The sequence below is a fragment of the Oryctolagus cuniculus genome, chromosome 14, assembly GCF_051225735.1.
Source record: "Oryctolagus cuniculus isolate XC-2025 breed Fujian yellow rabbit chromosome 14, ASM5122573v1, whole genome shotgun sequence".
NCBI lineage: Eukaryota > Metazoa > Chordata > Mammalia > Lagomorpha > Leporidae > Oryctolagus > Oryctolagus cuniculus.
The window spans coordinates 19,883,043-19,908,997 of NC_142880.1; the positions used below are offsets into that span (position 1 = coordinate 19,883,043).

A 25,955-nucleotide genomic window follows, 5' to 3' on the forward strand; every position below is an offset into this window, starting at 1 on the left:
CTGTGTGATGGAGCGCCGGGCGGGGAACAAGGGGGCGTTTTATTTGCCATCGATTTTGCGTGGAACTGAGTTGGTGGAGTGTAAATGCTCTCTACAATTCGGCGTTTTGTTTTTCACACCTGTCAGGACTGGCTGCCTTGAGGCTGTGTTTCGCCTCAGCGGAGTGGTGACTTTACGGCAGGAACTCATGTTATCCCGAGTCCCAACAAGAGAGCTGGACTGAACTGGAGGGAGACCAGAGACGACGACTGTAATTCCTAACTGCACCCCTTAGGGACACGAAATCGCGCGGCTCAGGAGAACGTTTTCGCGCTTGCTCGCTTACTACCTCAAGAATGCGCCTGCCGGGCGGGGGTTTAAGCCGAGAGTGTGGGCGCTGTGACGTCATTTTCCCGCGCGCATTTTGCCCGGAAGTGGGTGCTTGCTTGGTTGTGGGCGGAGCTGTACCAGTAGTACTTGGAGGCTCGAGGGCTTTACTCTGGCTCTGGGCCTTACAGAAATGGTGACTGGAGCAGGATTGAAAGCAGTTTTGCACCCAGGCAAATGGACGCGCACTCTACCCTTCCCTCCAACATCAGGACCAGCGTAACAACACGTGTGTGACGTGTGTCCTCGAAGGTCATGCACTGTTTTAAACTTGTGAACGATTAACACCTTGCTACACTCACCCCGTAATGGTGAATGCTACGTATTGTTACGGAGCATTCTGGTCCACCTCAGCCTTGACTTACTCCCAATCCCTGGTGTTTAACCGCTCTCTGGGCCCTAGGAATTCGGTGTTTACATGGCTCCATCTTTTTCTGGCTTCCACAGACTGATGTGCTGATTTCCCGCCCCTTCAAGTCCCGTCCTGCGTGCGCCGCTCCGTCCAGAGCTAGAGCTTATACAACAAACTTGTTGTCTGGAGGCAGGCAGCTGATTGTGATCGTCCCTTTCCACTGGGTACTCGGTGTTCTGAAATGTTGAAATGGAAAAGGAAGAACGGCCCTTTACCCCCACTATTTTCCAGTCTCTGGCTGCTGCTTACTTGAACGCAACAGTCCATGATTAACCATGATCAACTGGTGAACATCTCCATTTGTACGACTTTTTTCTTTCTGTACTTCACATAGAAATGCTAAGATTTAAAGGAACCAAATGACTAACTTCTAAAGCAACAATGGAGTGGTGAACACTATTTGGGTGTCAACTAATTCAGCACTTTAGCAGACATTGCCAAACTGTTATAGCACAATCCATACTTCACAGCACTGCTTCGGACAGCCACTACTAACTGACTAGATATGGCTAGAATTGCTGAATCAGAGTGTGCTGTAGGATCAATCACATTGAATGCAACCTCTTACTTTCAATATTAATTTTTTAAATGAAATCTTCATGATCAGACCATCAAAGAGTAAAGGTAAGTAATTAAAGTTCAGTTTGTTATTCTATTCTACTCTAGTATTCCATGCTTAAGTGATGACTTAAACAGAAAATGTGCAATAGTCTTCATCTACCATTTATCAAACGCATATGCCAGCCTTTTTGCTAGCTCCTCACTCAATCCTAAGCCTTAAATTTAATGGTGGATGGCAGTGAATTAAAAGATTAGAGTATATGTGACTTAGGTGCAAAGAGTTTATCATATCATTATTTACTGCTTCCAGATTCCAACTACAATCACTCACTCACTCTCTAGCATGTACGCACACCCCTGTCCCTTACACACTACAGAGATCTTGGCTGTCTACAGATTAAAGTTCAAACTCCTTAGGATGGCATCCATTCTCTAACAATCTGTATCATTACTTTCAAGTAGCTTTTTTTTCTTCATGCAACTCCCTTTATTACCTTCCTCACTATTTCCACCTGTAATGCTGCCCTCGCTCTTTTTTCTGGTCATGATATACATGAGTTCTACAATTTGTGGCAAAATTTAAACAAGGAGACTGAGTTAAAAGTTTAAGTTCAAAGGGAAGAAAAATTGTGTATTTATGATTAAGATACCATACTAGCTAAAACTCATGAAAGTTGTGAAATACTTTACCACACAAAGGCTGTGTGTGCTGTACTTTTGTGTGTTAGGGATATCAGTGGTGAGGAAACACACAGTATGAATTATGTAGATATGTGGAATTTGCAGAGTATTCCAGTGAGGGACTTATAATTCAGACTTGGAAGTTCTGGAGTGTAGTGGAATACACACCAAGAATTATCGTATAACTGTTGAAAAACAGCTCCTGGCACACTAGATTCCTTGGGAAATGGGTTGCCTAACATTGATCTGTCAGGTGATAGTGTGCTCACAATTGTGCTGCACAGACTGGTTTTGTCACATGTTATAAAGCGGGGGGGGGGGGTTCAGCAGCAGTCTGTCATAAGATGAAAGTGATACATGTAGAACTAAGCACAAATTAGATGAGAGGGCACAAACAAGCATCATGAACAGGTAGCCTGGACTTTCCTGTGTCATGAGCTACTGTTGACCAAGTTTATACCTCCCTGGGGCTCCCTTGTGATCAATGAGTTAAAGAAAATCCACATTTGCTTATGGACAGGTTACTTTGATACCTGTGGCTGAACTGTAGTCCCACTTGTGTAACCTTGGAAGATAAGGGAATATCCTCCCAATGGGTGGATCTTTGGAAGGTACACTTGATCATCTGCTTTGTATATCAAGAGAAATAGCTCAAGTTTAAAATATACATGGGTTTAGGATAGGGTGAATATCTTGACTGAATGGTTAGAGATGTGGAATGAAAAAAATAGACAGATTGAGGAAATTGGAGATAGGCATAAAGCTGTTTATGGGAGTGAACAAGAAATGTTCTGTGTAGTAACACCTACCCAAAAGCATCTATCACAGAAAAGGCACTGATAAACTAAATAATAAACAAGATAAACTAAAACCTTGTCTGGTTGTCAGAGGCAGTCTTTGTCATTGCAGTCCACTGCCCCAGTGAAGGTAAATTGGTACACAGATGAATTAGTGGTATATCAAGGATGGACAAGGCTATGCATGGGTCTGACCATATGGATTCCAACTTACCAAAGGTAGAACTGAAGCTCCTGAATGTCCAGTCTGCCTTCAGCAGACAGTTATGTTGAATTCCCAGTATGATGCCATCTCTTAAGGAGACTAAACAGTTACTTGGTGTCAAATTGACCACCTTGGACTCTTTCTACCGTACATTGGCCAAAGCTAGAGATTCATATTGATATTAATAGATATATATGGGCATATGTTTACTTTTCCATTCTGATGGGGCTACTCAGAAGCTGTATGACAGGATGATGGGAGAGTCTGTTGAAGGACATACCTGTTAAGTCACTGCTGAAATACCAACTTAAAGAAGTACCTTGTGACTTTGGGTTGCTGTTCACCAAGAGAACAATAACTTATTTGTGGCCCCCAACAGGAAGAATACTTGGGTCTGGAATCAAGAGTTGGAAATCAAGTGTTGGCTCCAGATACTGTCATTGTCAGTGATTCACTTGGGGGTCCAAATGTGGGCTCTCAGGGTTTAAAAGTGTTGGTTTTCAGGGGCCCGCATTGTGGAGTAGTGGGTGAAGCTGTTGCCTGTGATACCAGCATCCCATAAGGGTGCTAGTTCAAGTCCTTGCTGCTCCACTTCTGATCCAGCTCCCAGCTAATTCATCTGGGAAAGCAGTGGAAGTTGGGCCTCTGCACTCAAGGGGGAGACATGGGTGAAGCTTCTGGCTCCTAGCTTCGGCCTAGCCCATCCCTGGCCATTGAGGCCATCTGGAGAATGAACCAGCGAATGGAAGTACACTTGCTCTCTTTTTGTCTCTCCCTGTCTTTCCCTGTAACTCTTACTCCCTCTGTAACTCTTTCTAATAAACAAATAAACCTAGAGCTGGTGCTGTGGCGCATCAGGTTAAAGCCCTGGTCTGCAGCACCTGCATTCCATTTGGGCACCGATTTGAGTCCTGGCTGCTCCACTTCTGATCTAGCTCCCTGCTAATGCACCTGGGAAAGCAGCAGAGGATGGCCAAGTCCTTGGGCCCCTGAACCCACATGGGAGACCCGGAAAAAGCTCTTGGCTTCAGATTAGCTCAGCTCTGACTATTGTAGCCATTTGGGGAGTGAACCAGTAGATGGAAGACCTTTCTCTCTCTGTATCTACCTCTCTCTGTAACACTTTTAAATAAATAAAATATATCTAAAATTAAATAAATAAGCCTTAAAAAAAAGAAAAAAAAGAAGTATTGGTTTTCAAAGGAATGCTCCCACCAAGGGAGCCAGCCAGAATGCAGTTGAACAATAAGCGGTGGCTGCCATTTGTTCTTCAGACTACTTGTTTCAAGAAGATATGGCAGGAGGGGGCATGGACACCTTGGGATGAAAAAGATCTGAATTACGCAACCAGACAAACCATGGATGATAGCAGGCACACCAGCAGTGGGTGATAGGACTCTAGAATGGAAAGTATGGAAAGTATGTAAAGATAATAATGAGTATCAATCACAGCACAAACCCAGTTGCAGTGTGGGTTACAGCTTGTTGTATTTACATTCCTCCCCCAAGATTCCCCATGAATGGATGCTCACTGGAATCTTGAAGGAGTTGCTTCCAGAACTTAAAGAAGTGGATCCAAATAGCATAAGGGTTGGACAGTGGTGGATACTGTGATGTATATCACCTAGGTAGCCCTCTTTAGGAATGAAGGGATTATTCCCCAAGCCTCTGGGAATGCTACCAGCAGAAAGTGCTTAACTTCCAGCCAGTGTTGTAAATTTAAAAAGTTTCGTATCTGTCTGATGCCTCAACATCCCCATTAACAGTCCGTGAGCACTCTGCCCAGGCAACTAGATGCACCAGTGTGATAAGGCTGTTCCCTTCCACAAATTCTCCTTTCCTCTCTTCCCCGTAGCCTAAAGACATTCAAAACACCCAGTGAGATCTGCCATCTTTTGCTGTGTACTCCACTATTACCCCAATAAAGGCACTTGTCCATGACTCTTAACCTGCTTGTTTGAGCCTGCTCCCTTGGAACTCCTCCCACATAGTCCCTTCCAGGACCTGTGAGTATAAGAAATTGCTCTCAGTTTCAACCCACCTCCCAGTGTAAAAGGAAACACAGCTTTAAGTACAGTCATGCATTGCTTAATAATGGGTTGTGAGTCTATTTGCATAAATCTATGTGATAAAGCCTACCTCACACTTCAGCTAGATGGCATAGCCTGTTGCTCCCTGGCTGCAGACCTGTAGAGCACATACTGCCATGAATGCTGTGGGCAGTTGTATCACAGTGGTAAGTATCTGCACATCAAAGACATGGAAAAAGTATGGTAAAAATATTACAGATAAAAAGTGATAACACCTGTGTTGGGCACTTACTGTGGATGAAACTCAGGATTGGAAGTAGCTCTGGGTGAGGCAATGAGTGAGTGCTGAGCGGATGTGAATGCCTAGTTACTGTATGCTACAATAGATTTTATAAACACTGAACAATTAGGCTGCATTAACATCAAAACATTTTCTTCAATAATAAACTATTTAAACTTTTAAAAACTTTTTTACTCTTTTGCAATAACACCTTAAAACACATATTGTACAACTATACCAAAATATTTTCTTTTTTTATATCCTTATTCTATCATTTTTTTTCCATTTAAAATTTTTACTTTTTAAACCTTTTTGTTAAAAACGAAGACACAAACATATGTATTAGCCTAAATCTACACAAGATTGGGCTCACCATACTGCCTTCCAGCTGCACATCTTGTCCCACTGGAAGGTGTTCAGGGAACAGCTCTCATCTCCTATGATAAGTGCCTCTGGATACCTGCTGAAGGAACTGCCTGAGGCTTCTGTTAAGGGCGTGTCACTCTTTTCAGAAATAAGTCCATGGTGGTTTGCTTGATTTGTCTTTTTTCATCAGAGACTTAGAAGCAGGTAATGCCCATGAACATTCTATTAATGAAAATTTTGTGGTGTAAGGGCCCATGTTTTCAAACTTAAAAAAGTTTGAAAAATTTTTAAAGTTATTTGAAGGGTAGAATGAGGAAGGGAGAGAGAGAATATGAGTACATCTTTCATTAACTTACTACCCCAATTCCCTCAACAGTCAGGGCTCAGCTAGGTCGAAGCCAGAAGCCGCAAACTCTATTCTGCTCTCCCACATGGGTAGCAGGCACAAGTGTGTGAGCCATCCTATGTTGCTTCCAGGAGTGTATTAACAGGAGGCAGGATTGCAAGCAGAGGCAGTACTTGATTCCTGACTCTGTTATGGGATGTGGGTGTCCCTAGTGGGGGCTTAACCCACCCCACCATAGTTGATTCCTGACTCTGATATGGGATGTGGGTGTCCCTAGTGGGGGCTTAACCCACCCCACCATAGTGCCTGCCCTGTTTTCAAACTTTCAAAAGAACTACTTGAGTTCTGCAAAAGCTTATGCTAAACCTTCCCTGTGCATATTCTTGGGGTTCTTTTCCTGTAGTTCCATTTAATTTTGCCTCTTCAGCTATGCATTCACTGGGTGAAAGGTATTTTTCAGCTCCTTTATAATCTTATGGGACCACAGTCATATAAGCAGTCCATCATTGACTAAAATGTCAATATATGGCACATGACTATAACATAATTGTTCCTGACAACACAGCTTGCACTTGGACTACCTCTGATGAATGGAACCAACTCATCTAAATTCACACTTAATCATTGGGTTTGCTCAAAACCAATGACTAACACGTCTAAAGGCTTAATATGTCAGAACTCAGCAAAACTCTGAAGGATTCATCTGAATTTCAGAACTCCCTGTATAATCAGCTGAGGCCTCTTTTGATACTGCATAATCATTCAACCTCTTCTTTTGCTTAATACTGCTTTTCCCCGTTTTTCTCCACGTGTTCATCATAAGAATTCTGTATAAATACTCTTACATGTCACTCTCTGGTACAGAATCTGCTTCCTGGGGAAGTCAACCTTCACCGCTGTTTTTCTGGGACCCCAGCCTAGTAATAGTGGGACTTTTTTTTTTTTTTAATTTGACAGGTAGAATTATAGACAGTGAGAGAGAGAGAATGATAGAGAGAAAGGTCTTCCTTTTGTTGGTTCACCCCCCAAATAGCCATTATGGCCGGAGCTATGCCGATCTGAAGCCAGGAGCCAGGTGCTTCCTCCTGGTCTCCCATGTGGGTGCAGGGGCCCAAGCACTTGGGCCATACTCCACTGCCCTTATGGGCCACAGTAGAGAGCTGGACTGGAAGAGGAGCAACCGGGACTAGAACTCGGCACCCATATGGGATGCCGGTGCCACAGGTGGAGGATTAACAAAGTGAGCCACAGTGCCGGCCCATAATGGGACCTTTCCGTTCAAAATTGGATAGGCAGGTTTAGGCCTCTGAGGGCTATAGAATTGGCTTAATTATATCACTAATGAGATTTTTGACCTTTTGGTAAACTCATAATTTCTCTCTTTCATGCAAGTTTTTATTTTGAGTGTTTCCCACACAATGTATATTGGTTGACACAACTCGGTTCCTTTCCTCAAAGAGCTTATTCATCTAACGGATACTAGGATATTTATATTTTGGGGGGGATTGGACTTGAATTAGTGTTTCTGAACCTTTTGTTAAGTCCACATCTCAGGCCTTGCCACAGTCATTCTTTGGTTGAAACTCTTCTGTGTGTCTGTAGGAACCAATAAAATAAAAAACCAAATAGCCAAAATAATCTTGAGGAAAAGAGAAAAATGCTGCAGGCATCACACTCCTTGATTTCAAAATGTAAAGTTACTATAACCAAAACAGCATGACATTGGCATGAAACAGACAAGTTGATCAATAGAACCAGCTAGAAAACCCAGACATCAATCCATATAGTTATGGTCAATTGATTTTTGACAAAACTTCCAAGTACCTGTAACAGAGAAAAGACAGGCTCTTCAATAAATGCTGTTGGGAAAACAGCTTATTCATATGCAGAAGAATGAAATTGGATTCTTTTCTCACACCGTATTAAAAATTAAGCAATTTAAAGTTTAAATATAAGATCTGAAATTGTTAAACTACTAGAATAAAAGGTAGCAGAAAAACTCCACAGCATTGATATGGGCAATTATTTTTTAGATAGGATTCTGAAACACAGGCAACAGAAGCAAAGCTAGACATATAGGATTGCATTCAAATAAAAAGCTTCTTAATAGCAAAGGAAACAACTAACAAAATAAAGAGAAAACCCACAGAATGGGAGAGCATATTTACAATACATCTGATGAGGGGTTGATTATAATCAATTGCAAGAAAATAAACAACTTGATTTAAAATTTGGCAAAGAGAGGCAGGTGTTTGGCAAAGTGGTTTAGATGCTGTTTGGGACCCCTGTTTCCCATATAAGAAAGAGTGCCTGGGTTTGAGTCCTGATTCCAGCTTGGAATCTTCTGATTCCAGCTTCCTGCTACTGTGCATCCTTGGAGGAAGCAGGTGATGGCTCAAGTACTGGAGTCTCTGCCACCCACATGAGAGACGTGGGTTGAGTTCTAGGCTTCTGACTTCAGTCTGGCCCTGCCCCAGCTATTGCAGACATTTGAGGAGTGAACAGAGGTAGATGATCTCTGAATCTCTTTGCCTTTCAAATAAATTTTTTAAAAATGGGCAGAGGACCTTAACAGACATTTCTCAAAAGAAGACATACAAAGGCCCAAAGGTAAATGGAAGTATGTTTTACATCACTAATCATCAGGGAAATGCTAATCCAAACCACCATAAGATAGCACCTCATTACAGTTACATTGATTATTATTGGAAAGACAAAAGGTGCAGGCATTTGGCGTAGCAGTTAAGATGCTGGCTAGGATGCCTGTGTCCCATATCAGAGTACATGAGTTTGATTCCTAGCTCTGGCTTCTGTATCCAGCTTCCTGCAAATGTGGATCCTAGGAAGCAGTGATGATGGCTCAAACAGTTGAATTCTTGCCACCTATGTAAGAGATATGGGTTGGATTCCTAGCTCTTGCCTTCAGCTTCCCTGGCTGTTGACTGTTGTGGGTATTTGGGGAGTGAACCAGTGGATTGGAGTTCACTTTATTTGTCTCAAATAAAATTTTTTAAAAATGACAAAAAACAAGCGTTGGTGAGGATATGAAGAAAAGGGGACCCTTACACACTGTTGGTGGGAATGTAAATTAGTGTTGCCATAGGGAAAACAGCATGGGTGTGCCTCAAAAATTAAAAAAATACAATTACTATATGGTACAGCAATCCCATTTCTAGGCATATATCCAAAGGAATTGAAATCACTATGTCCAATGGATGTCTTCCTTCACTGTCATATTCATTGAAGCAGTGTCACAATAGTCAAGATATAGACTCAACCTAAATGTTCATGAACAGATGACTGTTGAGAGGATGTGGTGTACATACACTATCTTGGTCTCTCCTGCTACTATAACAAAATACCTGAGGGTAGATACTTAATAAAGAGATTCATTTATCTCATAGTTCTAATTTTCAAGAGCGTGGAACTGGCTTCTACTTGGCTCTGGTGAGGGCCTCATGATAGCTTTAATGAGTTGTGCAGAGAGTCATGTAGTAAGACACTGTGGCATGAGTGTGCATAGAGAGGTCATGTGCTAGAAGATGAAGCCAGAGATATGCAGGAATCAGGCTTTTTCTTCTGTGGCAACCCATTCTAGTGGAATTAACTGGGATCCAATGACCTTATTACTTTGCACTAGGCTCCACCTCTTAAATGTTCCACCCCCTCAGTACTGACCTAACCTTTGGGGGACACCTCCAAAACATAGCATATATAATGGCATATTATTCAGCCTTAAAATCGAAGGAAATCCTGCCATTTGTGATACTGTGAGTGAACCTGGAAGACATGCTAAGTGAAATAAACCAGGCCCAGAAAGGCAAGCACCACATAATCTCACTTATAGGTGGGATCTAAAAAATATTGAACTCATAGAAGTAGAGAGTGTAATGCCAGTTATCAGAGGCTGTGGGATGGGAAGAAGGGAGGATATGGGTAGATGTTGTTCAAAGGGTACAAAATTTCCATTATATGAATAAGTTTTGTGATCAATGCACAAGGTGATTAGAGTTTGCAAAATGAATACTTGAAAATAAATTTCAAGTGTCACTAAAAAATTATAAATAAGGTGATGGATCTGTTCATTGGCTTGATTTAATCATTCTATACACATATCAAAATATCAGATTGTAACCCATAAATACATATAATTATGATTTGTTAATTATATCCACAGCAGGCCGGCGCCGCGGCTCACTAGGCTAATCCTCCGCCTAGCGGCGCCGGCACACCGGGTTCTAGTCCCGGTCGGGGCGCCGGATTCTGTCCCGGTTGCCCCTCTTCCAGGCCAGCCCTCTGCTGTGGCCAGGGAGTGCAGTGGAGGATGGCCCAGGTGCTTGGGCCCTGCACCCCATGGGAGACCAGGAAAAGCACCTGGCTCCTGGCTCCTGCCATCGGATCAGCGCAGTGCGCCGGCTGCAGCGCTGGCCGCGGCGGCCATTGGAGGGTGAACCAACGGCAAAGGAAGATCTTTCTCTCTGTCTCTCTCTCTCACTGTCCACTCTGCCTGTCAAAAAAAAAAATTATATCCACAGCATATTAATAAGACTATTTGGTTAAGATTTGTTTTATGAATGTTTTTCATTTTGTAAATAGAAAACTAGAATACTAGATAATCATTTTCAAACTGAACCTCCCAAACTCTTAGTGATGTTGGTAACACCACTTATTCACCTTGAGAATTACTAGATAGGTGATTAGTCAGGGTCCTGTCAGGGATTAGAAACCATATTAGCAATTTAAACAGATAATTTAATATTAAGGATTATGATTTAGGCATGAATTAAATATAGAACTGGAAAAAGGGAAAGGAGAAAACTAAGCCACCATGATTACCATCACTAGGACTGGAGGAGCACAAGTAAGAGATGGAAATGACTAAAACTTAGGTTATTAAAACAGAGCTCCCCTAGACCCGAGGAACATGCCATATTGGTGCTGATATCTCTGGGACAAGATAACATGATCAGGCTCCCTGACAAGTGTTGGGAAAATAGCGAACCAGGTTGAGCTGATGTCATGGAACTGCTGTGCTACTGCTGGGGCAAAGAAGTGTTGTAGGGTGATGCCAGCAAAAATGGCACTCACATAGGAAGCCTGGAGGAGGGAAACAGGAGGCAGGCAGAAGGAGCAAGTTGATTACCTTCTCAACTTCTTTTGGCAGGGCTCAACATAGAGTCAGCTGACCAATCAGAAAGGTAGTTTACAAGGACCCAGCCCTAGCATCAGAGAGAGCAGTGTAGAATTTTGGATTTGGAGCTAAGAGACAGTAGCCTATTACTTGGCATAACCTCTAGGGTATTTCTAAGCTTTGAGATTCTATTTGCCTGCCTGCTAGACCTGCACAGGGTAGTAATTAAGGAAGTATCTTAATAGTTTGCCTGTTTTGAGATGGTTACTTTTCATGTACTTTGAGAACTTGTGTCAAATTTTTGGTCTTCTACTCCATTCCCTTTCTTTCTTTCTTTCTTTTTTTTTCTTCTTTTTTTATTTTTTGACAGGCAGAGTGGACAGTGAGAGAGAGAGACAGAGAGAAAGGTCTTCCTTTTCCGTTGATTCACCCCCCAATGGCTGCTGCGGCTGGCGCACCACGCTGATCTGAAGCCAGGAGCCAGGTGCTTCTCCCAGTCTCCCATGCGGGTGCAGGGCCCAAGCACCTGGGCCATCCTCCACTGCACTCCCTGGCCACAGCAGAGAGCTGTACTGGAAGAGGAGCGACCCGGATTAGAACCCAGGGTGCCGGCACCGCAGGCGGAGGATTAGCCTATTGAGCTGCAGCGCCCGGCCTCCCTTTCTTTAATTAATGAATTTACTTGCTTAAGTTTTATGCTAGTTTTGTTGTTGTTGTTGTTGCTGTATTGTTGTTTATGAGAATTGAAATTAATTCCCTTGTTCTGGCAGAAATTTTTGAGTAGCTTAAAATAGTATGCTTAATTATCTTGGTTTCAAATTAGAACACTTGATACACTATTCCAAGCTGCTCTTTCAAATACCAGAATTTTAAATATTTACATATATTGCATTTTTCATAGTTTTATGATTTTTTTTGGATAATGAATCTTGGTTTTAAAAATATTCTCCAGATTTTGGAGTATTTAACTGCCACTGTTAGAACAGCTTTTTTTAGTCTGAGCTACTGCCTGACTTCCAAACTGTTTAAACATTTCTGCTATACTTCCCTTCACGTGACTTAATGTACAACTCTTTAACACGAAAACATTATTTGCTCACAAGGAATTCTCATGAAAGTAGACTTTATATAAAATGTGGTATTAAACTTTCAGTAGGAAATGGCCAAGTAAATAGAGAATATTAAAAATGAGGTGTTCAAATGTGAATAGTGGTTTAATTAGTTGAAGACTACTTAAAAATATCTGCTGACATAAAACCAGAAAATAGGAGAATGTAGTTATTTAGTCACTTGTGTTTATCAGTTGACACCGTATTATGAAGGATAATCTGTGGAAAAGCTTTCATTTTGTACTTAAGTGTATGTGATGCTCCAAAAATATGCTTTACCTAAGATCCAAATTGTGGAAATAGGTTCTAGTTAAGCTTAGTGAAAGGCAGGAACCATGCCAGACCTCCAAATACTGCAAATTCTTTTCCATAGGTAAATTTATAAATACCTCAAAATGCTTTTTGAAAGTTCAACACGAACTGGGAAGTTCATATAGTGGTTTCTTTCATGAAAGTTTTGGAAAATCGCTGTTCTCAAGACATTTCAAATGGCTCCACTTTTATTAATGCAGGTGTACTTTTTCAAACAAGTCTCCCAAGGATAAGACTTGTTCTCTTAGAATTCTCAACTTGTTAAGCTGTCACCCATAGTCAGAGGACATCTGGAAATATTGGAATTAGCTTTTCAAACAGTGACTAGGGTTACCATAGTCACTATTACTCTGATATTCCAGCTCATTTATTACTCAGGGAGTTCTCGTCAAGGAAATAAGAGGTTGGCATTAGTTGATCTGTGGTTGCTGCCCGACTATTAGTTCATGTTGAACTGATTTGTTTTCCTGAAACATATCTAACATGTGCTAAACCGTTATGGAATAAAGCTCACCCAGTGTAGTTTAGCCAGAATTAATCTGCTGGGCTGGAGCTTTCACTGCGTCTATAAATATCGGTGGTGGCATGTTCTGGTACTTCAGTGCCTAGCCTCTTTGCAGTCACTGGGTCATTCAGATTATGAATAAACTGAAACTCTCTCTTGGATTTCTCTTCATGATTCCTTCTCTGGACATTTTCCTAACTGTGAAACTTAAGATAGGTGGATAAAACAAAGTAAGGTGGAATGAAAATTATATCATTTGTATTTTTTTTTAGAGTTTGGAAGTATTTTATTGAGGGTATTGGCTTATTTAAGGATCTGTTTTTTGCCTTTGTTTCCACTAAGATCATTGAAAGTAGATTTCAATATTAGTTTCGTAAATGTCAAGGTAGACCATTATGCATATTTGAGTTATTTTTAAAACTATATTTTCATCTTCTTGAAAGGCCCAGGTGACACACTCACACACACACACACACACACACACACAGATATCTTCCACCTGCTGGATCACTCCCCCAAATGCTTTAGTGGCGGGGCTGTGCCAAGATGAAGTCAGAAGCATGAAGTTCTATCCAGGTGTCCCACAGAGGTGGCAGGGCCCAAGCACTTGAGCCATTATCTGTTAAATGTGTTAGCAGGAAGCTGTATCAGAAGCAGAAGAGCCAGGACTTGAACTGGACTCTGATATGGATGCAGGCATCCCAAGCAGTAGCTTAACTAGCTGAGGCACTATGCCTGACTCTGAAGTATATTCTTGATGTGGTATTTCATGATAAACTTTTTCAGTATTCATTTTTGATTTGAACTTACTTATAAATGATAATTAGCAGAATCTGCTAATAATCCCCAATATCCATTCTTTCCTTTTTCCTTTTTTCTCATGACCTCTGAGCTACAGATTACATTTTCCAACCTTGTCAGAGCTAAGTGTGGTTACACATCCAAGTTTTTCCTTATGGTTAGTGGGTATGAATTATAAATTCTGCTTCTGGGTCTTGCCTTAAAGAAATTAGGTATGGTGAATCCTCCTGTTTTATTCCATTTTCATGCAGGCTGGACCTTAATCATTGTGTTAGTGAACTAGTTTCAATGCTCTCAGGGATGTCTAAAAGCAAGATTAAGGACTCTAGTTATAGGGTGACCCCATAGAGCAGACTATCTTTCCATTCTGTTCTACCAGCCTACCTCTGAATGTTAGTTGAGAGAACAATAAACTTTTGCCTTGTTTTAGCCACTATATTTTAGGGTCTCATGTTATACCAGATTAGTTCACCCCCTAACTAATAGAGGTAGGATTTTAAGTAAAAAGTTATCCCCTAGGTGTCTATGACTTAAACTTACACATTAGGCCATCTGTGCAAGGTTGGCAAAGCAGCTTCCAAAACTCAGTTCTGCTCTCATTAACTCACCATCCACCTCCATACAATGCAAGAGACAGGATATTCACAGGTAGAGGCCTATGTTGAGAATTTCTTGGGAGAGACATATCAGTATTTTAGGGTATTTTTCCCTCCTGCCTTTCCTTTGGAGAGAAGAGTGGTGCTCAGCTCTACTTCAAGTTAAGTGATAGGACCTTGAAGAGACTCATTTAGAGAACTTTAAAGGTAGCCCTGAATATTTAGGGGATTTAGGGCCAGGAAATTATTTTAGTTCTAAAAGTCTTAAGTCAAAGACCTGGCTGGAAGGGCATGGTGAAAGTCAGAAATAGGTGGTTTCATTGAGATCATTGTGAGTTCCAGAGATTGGGGAAGCCTCAAAGGAGTTAAGAAAATTTGTCTGTTTATGAGTCAGTGAGTTTAAAGCCTGTTTGGACACACTTGGTACCATGCTAGGCTAGTGTCTTTATGGTAACCATCTGTTGGGCACAGGCTTCAGGATGCCTTCTACAATGTCACATTTTAAGTTATATATTAGGTTCTCCTGAGGACAGCAAGATTTACAATGTCTAGTCAGGAGACTGAAATCATACCGATTATTTTAGCAAAGAATTTTATATAAAATTATTAACAAGGATTGAGCATAGGTATTCTCTTTAAGTCTGAGGGTAGAAAGGGTAAGAGATGGGTTGATGTTTTTACTTTGTAGAAGATTGGAGGGACTCAGACTACTCAGAAGGAATCATTGTCTGGTTAGTACTGGTACTTCAGGAGTATGGGACTAGGCTGAGAACTTGGGGTCAGGGATGGGCACTGTCTATCTGATACTGGTATCTCTGAGGCCCACAGGGAAGGTGGTTTGGGGAGTACAAACTGCAACCTATTGCTGCTGTAGGATCAACTGTTTCTGCCAGAGTCAAGTGTCACTGCTGAGTGATACTGATAGAAGCAGGATGTGTACAGGATGTATTCCTTTCCTCTAGCATCCTTCAAATGCTCCTATTGACAGAGCACAACAGGGTGCTTGGATTCCTTTTCCACAGGATCCTGGTTGAATGATCCCGGGCCAACATCTCTATCATGGGTTCCATATTTTGTCTTCAAGACACACATTTTGATCAGTCATTGGGGGCAGTGCATTTACTTCCTGGATACAGCCTTTTCTACCTGCTGCTATAATGTGCTTTTTCTAATGAAGGTGTCATGCAACAGATGACAATGTCCCCCAACTACAGGGAATATGTGAGAGGTTCTCCAGTGTGTGTGTGTGTGTGTGTGTGTGTGCTATGTGTGTGTCTTTCTAACCCTTAAAGTGGGTTGGAATTACAGGACAGCTCTCTTCATGGAATTTCTCTTCACAAATACTTTGGATGTGTTTCTCTTTTGGGAAATTAGACTAGTTATCCAATTTATAAAATCAATACTGTATTTTGTTCAGTTTTGTCGTTGTTTATAGTGTTGGATAAATCTACTACTACTTATTGCACCAGGGCCAACAGTTGCTTGCAAATCCTTTCCATAATTACCCTTTATTCCACTCAAAATATGAATGCTAAATGGCATCTAAAACTTTTTAAACATGGTTCTTTACAAGAACTTTATTCTGTGTATCCTATGCCAAACTTTTATTCTATGTACTCTGATGCCAAAATCAGACAAAGATAAAATAAGACAACTATAGTTTGCTATAGCTAAAAATTTTTAACAAATATCAGCTAACTGAATTCAGCAACATATGAAAAAGATTATACACTATGACCGATTGGAGTTTATCCTAGGAATGCAACATTGTTTCAGTATACAAACACTAGTCAACATAGCAGATCATATTAATAGAATAAAGCATCAAAACCACATGTTTGTATTAAGAGATGGAGTAAAAGCATTTGAAAAACATCAGGAGGCCAGTGTGGTGCTGGATGTTCATTTGCTGCTTTCTGTGGAGTACCGATTCAGGTCCTAACTCCTCCACTTCCAACTAGGCTTCCTGCTAATACATCCTGGGAGGCAGTGGATGATGTCTCAAGTGCTTGGGCTCTTGCAACCCACCTGTGATACTAACTTTGACCTGGCCAAGTACTTGTTGTTGCAAACATTTGGCAGGTGAACCAGAGGATAGAAAATGTTTTTCTCTTCCTCTCTGTTTCTCTGTCTTTCTGTCTTTCAAGTAGATGGAAATAAATTTAAAAAATTAAAAATTTCGTAAAGTGAAAAGAAAAAATACAACACCTTTCATAATAAAACAGTTGAGTACAAAGGAACTTTGTCAACCTGAAACAGAACACTGATGAAAAACCCAATACAAACATCTTACTTCATGGTGAAAGATGTAGTTTTAGCCCTAAGATTGAACAAGATAAAGAATGTCCACTCTAACAGCTTCTACTGAGTGTTTTACTGGGGCTGGTGCTGTGGCATAGTGAGTAAAGCTGCCGCCTGCAGTGCCGGCATCCCATATGGGCATCAGTTCGAGTCCTGGCAGCTCCACTTGTGATCCAGCTCTCTGCTATGGCCTGGGAAAGCAGTGGAAGATGGGCCAGTTCTTGGGCTCTGCACCCATGTGGGAGACCCAGAAAAAGCTCCCGGATTCTGGCTTCGGATTGGCTGAGCTCTGGCTGTTGCAGGCATTTTGGGAGTGAACCAGCAGATGGAAGACCTTTCTGTCTCTGTGACTCTGCCTTTCAAATGAATAAATAAATCTTTAAAAAAATTGTACTGAAGGAACAAGGAAGGATAATTAAAGAAGGAAAAGAAATGCAAGTCATTAATCGGAAAGGAAGAAGTAAAATTAGCTCTAATCTTAGAGGATGTGATTTGTTTATGAAAGATTTTAAGGAACACATTCATATGCACTAATGATCAGAATAATGAGTTCAGCTAAGTTGTGCATGAACAGGAGGAGCTCTCAGAGATTGGAGGAGAAAAAGGAAACATCAAGACTGGTACAATGTGGTATCCTTGTTTGGATCCTGGAACTGAAACCAGAAAATTACTGGAAAGACTGGTGAAATTTGAACTTTGGTTAACTGGTGTAACTTTGGTGTTGTACCAGTTGAAATTTCTTAATTTTGATAAATGTTTTGTAATTATGTAAAATGTTAAGACTGGAAGATTAAAGAAGCTTCACGTTTTACTTTAACACTTCCATAATTACATGCTTTTTTATTTCCCTTTTTGTCTTTTGGGTAAATTATGATCCTCCTCCCTCATAAAGAAGTGGTTTATTTATTTCTTTTTCTTATTTAAAAGGAACAGACTTTATAATCATAAATTGAATCCTTAATTTTAAAACCTGTGGGGTAGGTTTTTTTTTTTTAACTTTTATTTAATGAATATAAATTTCCAAAGTACGGCTTGTGGATTACAATGGCTTCCCCCCCATAACGTCCCTCCCACCCGCAACCCTCCCCTTTCCCACTCCCTCTCCCCTTCCATTCACATCAAGATTCATTTTCGATTCTCTTTATATACAGAAGATCAGTTTAGCATACATTAAGTAAAGATTTCAACAGTTTGCTCGGGGTGGGGTTTTGATGCCATGTTCCATATTGGAATTCTTGGTTTAGAGTCCAAGCTCTGCTCCTGTTTCCAGTTTCCTGCTAATGCAAACCACAAGAGGCAGTAGTGGTGATTCAAGAGATGGAGTTCTTGCCCCCGTGTGGGACACCTGGATCAAATTCTGACTCACTGCTTCCTATTCCAACAGGGCCCATTTTGGGCCCTTGGGGAATGAGTCAGCCAATGGGAGCTCCCTTTGTTTTCTGCCCACCCTCTCTCTGTCTCTCAAATAAATAAAACATAATAAATCTGTAACAATATGTTTTTCCCATCATAATTTCAGAATATTATATTGTTTGGTTGAAAAATCTGAATGTTAGAGTTCTTGATCCATTTGAACATAAATTTAAATTCAGGTCTCATGTTTCAATTTATTTTAATTTTCAGAATAATATGGATTATTTTGCTTTTTCATAATGATAAAAATCAGATTGAAGCTAATATTATGCTAGGAATGTCAATATTTATTTCTGTTTTATATTCCTCTGGTATCCAAAAAGCACATACATATTTATTTAAAAGTTCTTGGAAAATACTTAAAGACATGAAAAGGAATTATTTACATTAAAAATTGCATAAGCATTTCTATAATACTTTTATAGTTTCATAAAATAATACATATGTATGTATATGGAAGATAATACACCAAAATTTTAACATGAGTTATCATCTTTTGGTTGTGGTATTAAAATTTCTTTGACCTTTTATACATTTTAAAAAGTCTATACAATGTATGTTCATTACTTTTGCAGTTAGGAAACGATAATAAATATTAAAAACATACTTATTTTAAGATTATTAAAATTAAAGAGAACGGAAGTAGCACAGAGAAAAGAAAGCCAGTCTATTTTATTCTCTGAATAAATGAATCTAAAATTTACAAGATATTTTCACTTCCTGAGACTTATAAGACAACTGTAAATTCCTCATGCTCAGTATTTTAATTTACACATACTTGTTCAAATGCAGTTCCAAACCTCATATATGTCTCCTTGAACAGACTAGACTCTGTCCTATATTTAGACCAATGAATTATTAAATAACTTATACTATATATATTTTGTTTTTGCTTTTTTCCCAAAGAAACCACTTATTTAATGAGTATAAATTTCATAAGTACAACTTTAGGAATATAGTGATTCTTCCCATCATACCCGCACTGTCACCCCCACTCCTACCCCACCTCCTCTTCCCTCTCCCATTCCTAGTCCCATTCTCCATTAAGGAAAAAACAACAAAAACAACAAGAAAAACTGTTCCCCGACAGTCAAGACAAGGGCTGTTCAAGTCATTGCTACTCAAAGTGTTTTTGAAACCTGGATGGAAGAGCAGTAAAGGCACATGTTCTTTCATTTGGAATATATATTTATAGGTTGAACAGCTTTGATTTAAACCAGAGGTTTTAAATCTTTCCCATGAGTACACAGGTGAAATCTTAACATCTTGCCTGTGTTTTGCTGTAGTAGTATCACAGTTACTGGGCATGTGGCTCTAAGGTTCTTGGATCCCTCCCCATTCAGGAGGGAATAGGCAGGACAGCCAGCGTAGATCAGTATGTAATGTGATTATATATTAAGGTGCATTATCTTTGACTTCCTTCACTGGGCCTACTGCATTCTCAAGCATTGTCTACTGTTGACCTGGAAGCCTTGGTTCTATGCCAGGTTTTTAATTAGTTAATGAATTAAAAATATTTAGTTTTTTTTTTTGAAAGAGAGAGAGAGAGAGAGAGAATCTCCCGTATGCTGGTTTACTCCCCAAGTAACTGCAACAGCCAAGTCTGGGCCAGGCCAAAGCTGGGAGCCAGGAGCTCCATCCGGGTCTCCCACATAGGTGGCTGGAGCCCAAGAACTTGGGCCATCTTCTGCTGCATTCCCAGGTACATTTATCAGGGGGCTGGATGGGAAGTGGAGTTAGCAGGACTCAAACTAAACTCTGATATGGGATGCTGATGTTGCAGGTGGTGACTTAACCTGCTGTCCTGACCCCCTGTGCCAGGTTTTATTACTTCAGTTTCCAGGCAAGAAATGTAAACTCTGAGGCATGGGTGCTATTTCCCATTCTTCTTGAAATTTCTTTCTCTTCTCTGGAGTGCCAGAATCCCTATCGTATCTTTCAAGGTAGCTATCAAATTGAGTCAGCAAGAGCACTGAGACTTACTAACACCCCTGATGAGGATACTAGCCTCTATGTGATGCCATCTCACTTCTGCCTTAACTGTTGTTATCTGTATCTGCAGCTCAGGACTTTATCATTTTTGGTGTGCAGTGCTTGGCTCACTTCTTGGAGCCATGGGGGACTTGCTTTTCTTCTTGTCTGGATATGAGTTGTCTGCTCTGGTCCCTTCCATATCCTCTTCCTCTTTCCATTGTTGCTCACTTCTCAGGTTGATCAAACTCAGTTCATCCAGGCCAGTTATCTTTATCGGTAAATATATAGACAGAAACTGAACTATTGATTGGTAAAATAATATATTGTCTGGGATTTGCTTTTAGAAACCCTAGCAAAACCAGTAACATAGATGAATTTAAAAAATGACAATGCCGGGGCTGGTGCTGTGGTGTAGTGTGTTAAAGCCGACCTGAAATGCTGGCATTGCATCTGGGCACCAGCTTGAGTCCCGGCTGCTCCTCTTCCAATCCAGCTCTCTGTTATGGTCTGGGAAATCAGTGAAAGATGGTCCAAGTCCTTGGGCTCCTGTACCCACGTGGGAGACCTGAAAGAAGCTCCTGGCTCCTGATTTTGGATTGGCTGAGCTCTGGCCGCTGTGGCCATTTGGGGAGTAAAGCAGCAGGTTGAAGACCTTTTTCTCTCTCTGTATCTACCTCTCTTTATAATTCTGTCTTTCAAATAGATAAAAATAAATCTTAAAAAATGACACAATGCCAATACTATGTTATACTGTTCTGTTCTGTGTATGCACAAATATTTACATAATACAAAATAAAAAGGTGTATGGAGGATTAGAACATACTAGCTTTCAGCCAAGTAAGTAGAGGTCTTTCAGACCTGGGACAGAGGTGTGAGAAGTGACAGGTGGTGGGCAAGAAGAGGGTACTGAGTTCTTTTGACACATCATACCTGCCAGTCATGTTGTCTTCTAATATATTGCCCTTTTATGATGGACTCTTTATGGAGATCATGTCTTTGTTCCACTTGACTCTGATATCCTGGTCAAAGCTGATTGTCCCAGGGAAGGGGTCCTAAGCAAGGACATCTACGTCTATAAGCAAGGTGTCTCAACACTGGTGCTAGTGACATTTTGGGTTGATAATTCTTAGTGCTGTTGACATTTTGAAGGGCTTTCCTGTGTACCATATGATGCTTAGCATCATTCCTGACATCTATCTGCTATATGCCAGTACTGCTGCCTTCCTCCCCTCCTCACCTCTGGTTATATGAATCAAAATATGTCTCTAGACATTGCTATATGTTCCTGAGGTTAGGGGTGGGGGTGTATTCAAGGTAACTTCATTTTCATTGTTTTCCCAGAACTCATGGCAAAATTTTGCTTTATTAAGAGACGTTCTCAAAGTTACATAATTTGATGGCCCAGTATAGGGATGGGATTTTCGGCTAGGCTGCAATTTGTGTGGATGCTGGTTGATTTGACTGGACATTTAAACACCATAGTTTTTCCATGCTAAATTAAAAGACTGGTTATAAGTATTATAAATAATAATTTAAAAATGGGCATTTCAACTCTTCTTACATGTTTGTGACAGTGTTATATGCCCAAACTCTTGGATTTTCAGCTTTATCATGTACAATCTTGATTTGTTTATATAAGGTACTCTTTGCATCATTATTTCCACAATTTCTGCATATTCTTTATTTTACAAAATTTTTCATACATTCTTCTTTTTATCACTTACAGAAAACCATGTCTTTTTTTTTTCTTTCTGTTTTCAGCTACTATTATGTAGAGCTAATCTTTCAACCTGAATTTTACAGTGTCTTTAGACATGTAGTCTTTACTTGGATGAGAGAGCCTGGACATTTATTTGATAAATTTTGTGGTTCTGGGCACAGTGTAAATGAGACATTTTCAGGTGCTACAGTATTTAAATAAATGAATGTTTTTCCTGGCTCAGTTTTATACCATAACCAGCCAGAAACTCTTGTATTAACTTCTTCAACTGAATGGAAGTGCACTAGCACATACTTCTGATTTAATAAAATCCTCAAAATAAGTTTTTGTACTAGTATATTTATAACATGCAGGTGTTTGACATAGAAACATAAATTACATTTACATAAAATTGGTTCAATGTAATACTAAAATGTGCTGGGAGGATATTAAAATATGTATTTGAATATTTGTTTTATAATTCAACTTGAACATTTTTCAGTACTGGTAGAGTTCATAGCTCTATTATGTGATTCATTTTCTCTGTTGAACATTTCTAATCTTGTATGATTTTTATTGATTCTCTATTTTTAAAGCCTTTTAATTATTTAGGTAGTCTTATTATATAATTTCTATTTTTGGGAGCACACACACAGATCTGAGCACTGAAAACCCTGTGTAATTATTTCTAAGAATCATATTTGTCAACTTTCTTTATCACGCTTTTCAACAGAAGCATGTGTGGTGTATAGTTACCTTACTGTACAGAGTCACAGCCTGCTCGCCTATTAGGAATGATAGTCATATTTGTATATTATTGCTAAAAATATTGGTCATATTTTTAAGTGGTTTTAGAGAGATAACATTATTAAATGCATTATTATTTATCAATGTTAACATTTTTTTTTGGTGCCGGCGCTATGGCGTAGCGGGTAAAGTCACTGCCCGCAGCGCCGATATCCCATATGGGTGCTAGTTCAATTCCCTGCTGCTCCTCTTCCAATCCAGCTCTCTGCTATGGCCTGGGAAAACAGTGGAAGATGGCCCAAGTCCTTGGGTCCCTGCACCCATGTGGGATACCTGGAAGAAGCTCCTGGCTCCTGCCTTCAGATTGGCTCAGCTCTGGCTGTTGCGGCCAAATGGAGAATGAATCAGTGGATGGAAGACCTCTCTCTCTCTCTCTCTCTCTCTGCCTCTTTGACTTCCAAATAAATAAATAAATCTTTATAAAAAGATTTATTTTTGATTTATTTGGAAGGCAGGGTGAGCGAGAGAAGGAGAGAAAGATCTTCCATCCCTTGATTCACTCTCCAAATGGCCGTGATGGCCAGAGCTGAGTCAAGCTGAGTCTCCTACATGGGTGGCAGGGGCCCAAGTACTTGGGACTTCTTCCACTGCTTTCTTTGGCCCATTAGCTGGACACTGGATTAGATGTGGAGCAGCCAGGCCTCTAATCTGCACTTTGATATGGGATGCGAGAGTCCCATAAGACCCATAAGTAGCAGGTGGCAGCTTAACCTGCTGTGCTAGCCCCTATTTATTTATTTTTTTATTTGAGAGGCAGAGAGGGAGTGAAAGAAAGAGAGATACAGAGGCCCACAGAAACTCCCACCCACAGGTTCACTTCCCAGATGCCCCCAGCCAGGAACTGGGAACTCAGTCCAGGTCTGTCATGGAGGTGGCAAGAAACCAACTATGTGAACCATCACCTCCTGCCTCCTAGGGTGTACATTAGCAGGAAATCGGAATCGTGAGTGGAGTCAGAACTCAAACCCAGACATTCCAATATGGGATGTGGGCATCCCAAGCGCTGGCTTGATCACTGCACTGAAAGCCTGCTCCTAAATGTATTATTTTAAAAAGATATTTAAGTGGGGCTTGTGCTGTGGCATAGCAGGTAAAGCTGCCACCTGAAGTGCTGGCATCCCATATGGGCGCTAGTTCAATTCCCTGCTGCTCCTCTTCCAATCCAGCTCTCTGCTATGGCCTGGGAAAGCAGTGGAAGATGGCCTAAGTGCATGGGCCCCTGAACTCACGTGCGAGACCTGAAAGAAGCTCTAGGCATCTGGCTTTGAATCAGCCCAGCTCCAGCTGTTGTGATCATTTGGGGAGTGAACCAGTGGATGGAAGGCCTCTCTCTTCTCTCTCTCTGCCTCTGCCTCTCTGTAACTCTGCCTTTAAAATAAATAAATAAATCTTAAAAAAAGATATTTATGTTAGTGAAGGAACATCTCTAAAATTTAAACTTGCTAATTTAACTTATCTCATAAGTGATATTTATGAAAACTTTGTTTATCGAATGCCCACTAAATGAGGATCTTCTTTTTGATCTTTCTTTTTGATTATTATCTGTCACTAGCTACTTGGAAAGGAATTTTTAAGTTAGAAAATATAAGAAAAAAATTGATATGATAGAAGTTTAACAATTTATTTATTTATTTTAAGATTTATTTGTTTATTTGAAAGTCAGATTTACGTAGAGAGAGGTCTTCCATCCACTGGTTCACTCCCCAGTTGGCTGCAATGGCTGGAGCTGTGCTGATCTGAAGCCAGGAGCCAGGAGCTTCTTCCGGGTCTCCCACGTGGGTGCAGAGGCTGAAGGACTTGGGCCATCTTCTACTACTTTCCCAGGCCATAGTAGAGAGATGGATCGGAAGAGGAGCAGCCTGGACTTGAACTGGCACACATATGGGATGCTGGCACTGCAGGTGGTAGCTTTACCTGCTGTGCCACAGTGATGGCCCTGAGGTTTAACAGTTTATAAATTAAAACATATTTACTGTGGATTTGTTCCTAGAATGGTATTCTCATGGCTAGTTCCTCATCTTTTAAAAATCTGTCCTTAAATATCCCCTTCCCAGTGAGATCTATTGTGACTACCCAGTTTGAAATTGTAATCTCACCTGCCAACTACTCTGTACTTCCAATTTCCCACAATCTATCCTATCTTTTTTATTAGCATTTATGACTTGATGGTGCATTGTGTCTTACACATTTATATTATGATTAATTGTCTTTCTGCATGCCCCTACACCTCCAGCTATAAACTCTCTAAAGAGTTTATGACTGTTTTACAAGTTTGCTGTAGAGATGCCTGGTCCATATTAGCTCAGTGTGTTTGGAGGATATTTGTTTCTGGAATTCTAGCAAGTCTCTGCTAACTGCCATTTCTGCTATTGTTTTGTTGTTATCATTTCAAACTAAGAACTCTGGAAAATCTTGAAATATGATCTGAATAATCAAAAAGAACTCTATTTGGTATGGACTTTATGGTTTAGTTATTCAAATTATTGTTGGGGCTGGTGTAGTGGCATAGTGGGTAAAGCCACTTGCGATGAGTGCCAGTTTGTGTCCTGGCTGCTGCACTTCCTGTCCAGCTCCCTGCTCATGGCCTGGGAAGGCAGCAGAGGATAGCCAAAGTACCTGGGTCCCTGTTACCCACCTGGGAGACCTACAGGAAGCTCCTGGCTTGGGCCTGTCCCAGCCCTGGCTGTTAAAGGGAGTGAACCTGTGGATGGAAGTGTCTCTCTCTCTCTCTCTCTCCCTTTTTCTCTCCCCTATCTCTCTGTCTCTTCATCTCTCCCTTCCTCTCTGTAACTCTGCCTTTCAAATAAGTAAATAAATCTTTAAAAATATTATTGTCTATTCAAAGTGATAATAATTACCATTTTTGCCATATGCAGTGCCATGTCCTTCACCTGTACTTTCTGCGAGTCCTCTCACCATCTGTAATGAGATAGACAGTTGTCTTAGTCTGTTTAGTGTGCTGAATCTGGCCTACAGATATATTTTATTTGGCCTATATGGTGTTTTTGAAAAGTGCAAATTAATGACAAGTATTTAACAGTTGAAAGTTTTCATATAAAAGTGCAAATTTCCAACCTCTGGAAAATTGGACTATCTGACCATTAGTGAACCTACTTTCCCACATAGCAACATTGAACTATACTGAGTGGTGGTGCATTTTGGACCATCATCCAATTTTCCATGATTCCCATCACTCCTTTTACTTCCTGTACCTTGACATGGAGTATCCATTGACATTTAGCAGTATGCAGAAACCTTTGGAT

General features: G+C 40.5%; 1 long non-coding RNA gene across 2 annotated transcripts in view; it reads left to right on the forward strand.

Moving 5' to 3' along the window:
• The first annotated feature begins 216 nt into the window (after positions 1–216).
• Positions 217–25,955, forward strand: part of LOC127492783 (uncharacterized) — a 242,000-nt gene continuing 216,261 nt past the window's right edge. Inside the window, exons 1-2 of one of the 2 annotated variants that reach the window (XR_011381941.1) lie at positions 217–618; positions 814–1,402. This is a non-coding gene — a long non-coding RNA (uncharacterized LOC127492783). Of the gene's footprint in view, positions 619–813; positions 1,403–25,955 lie in introns of those variants that run through there. The other variant, XR_011381940.2, reaches the window with a different exon arrangement.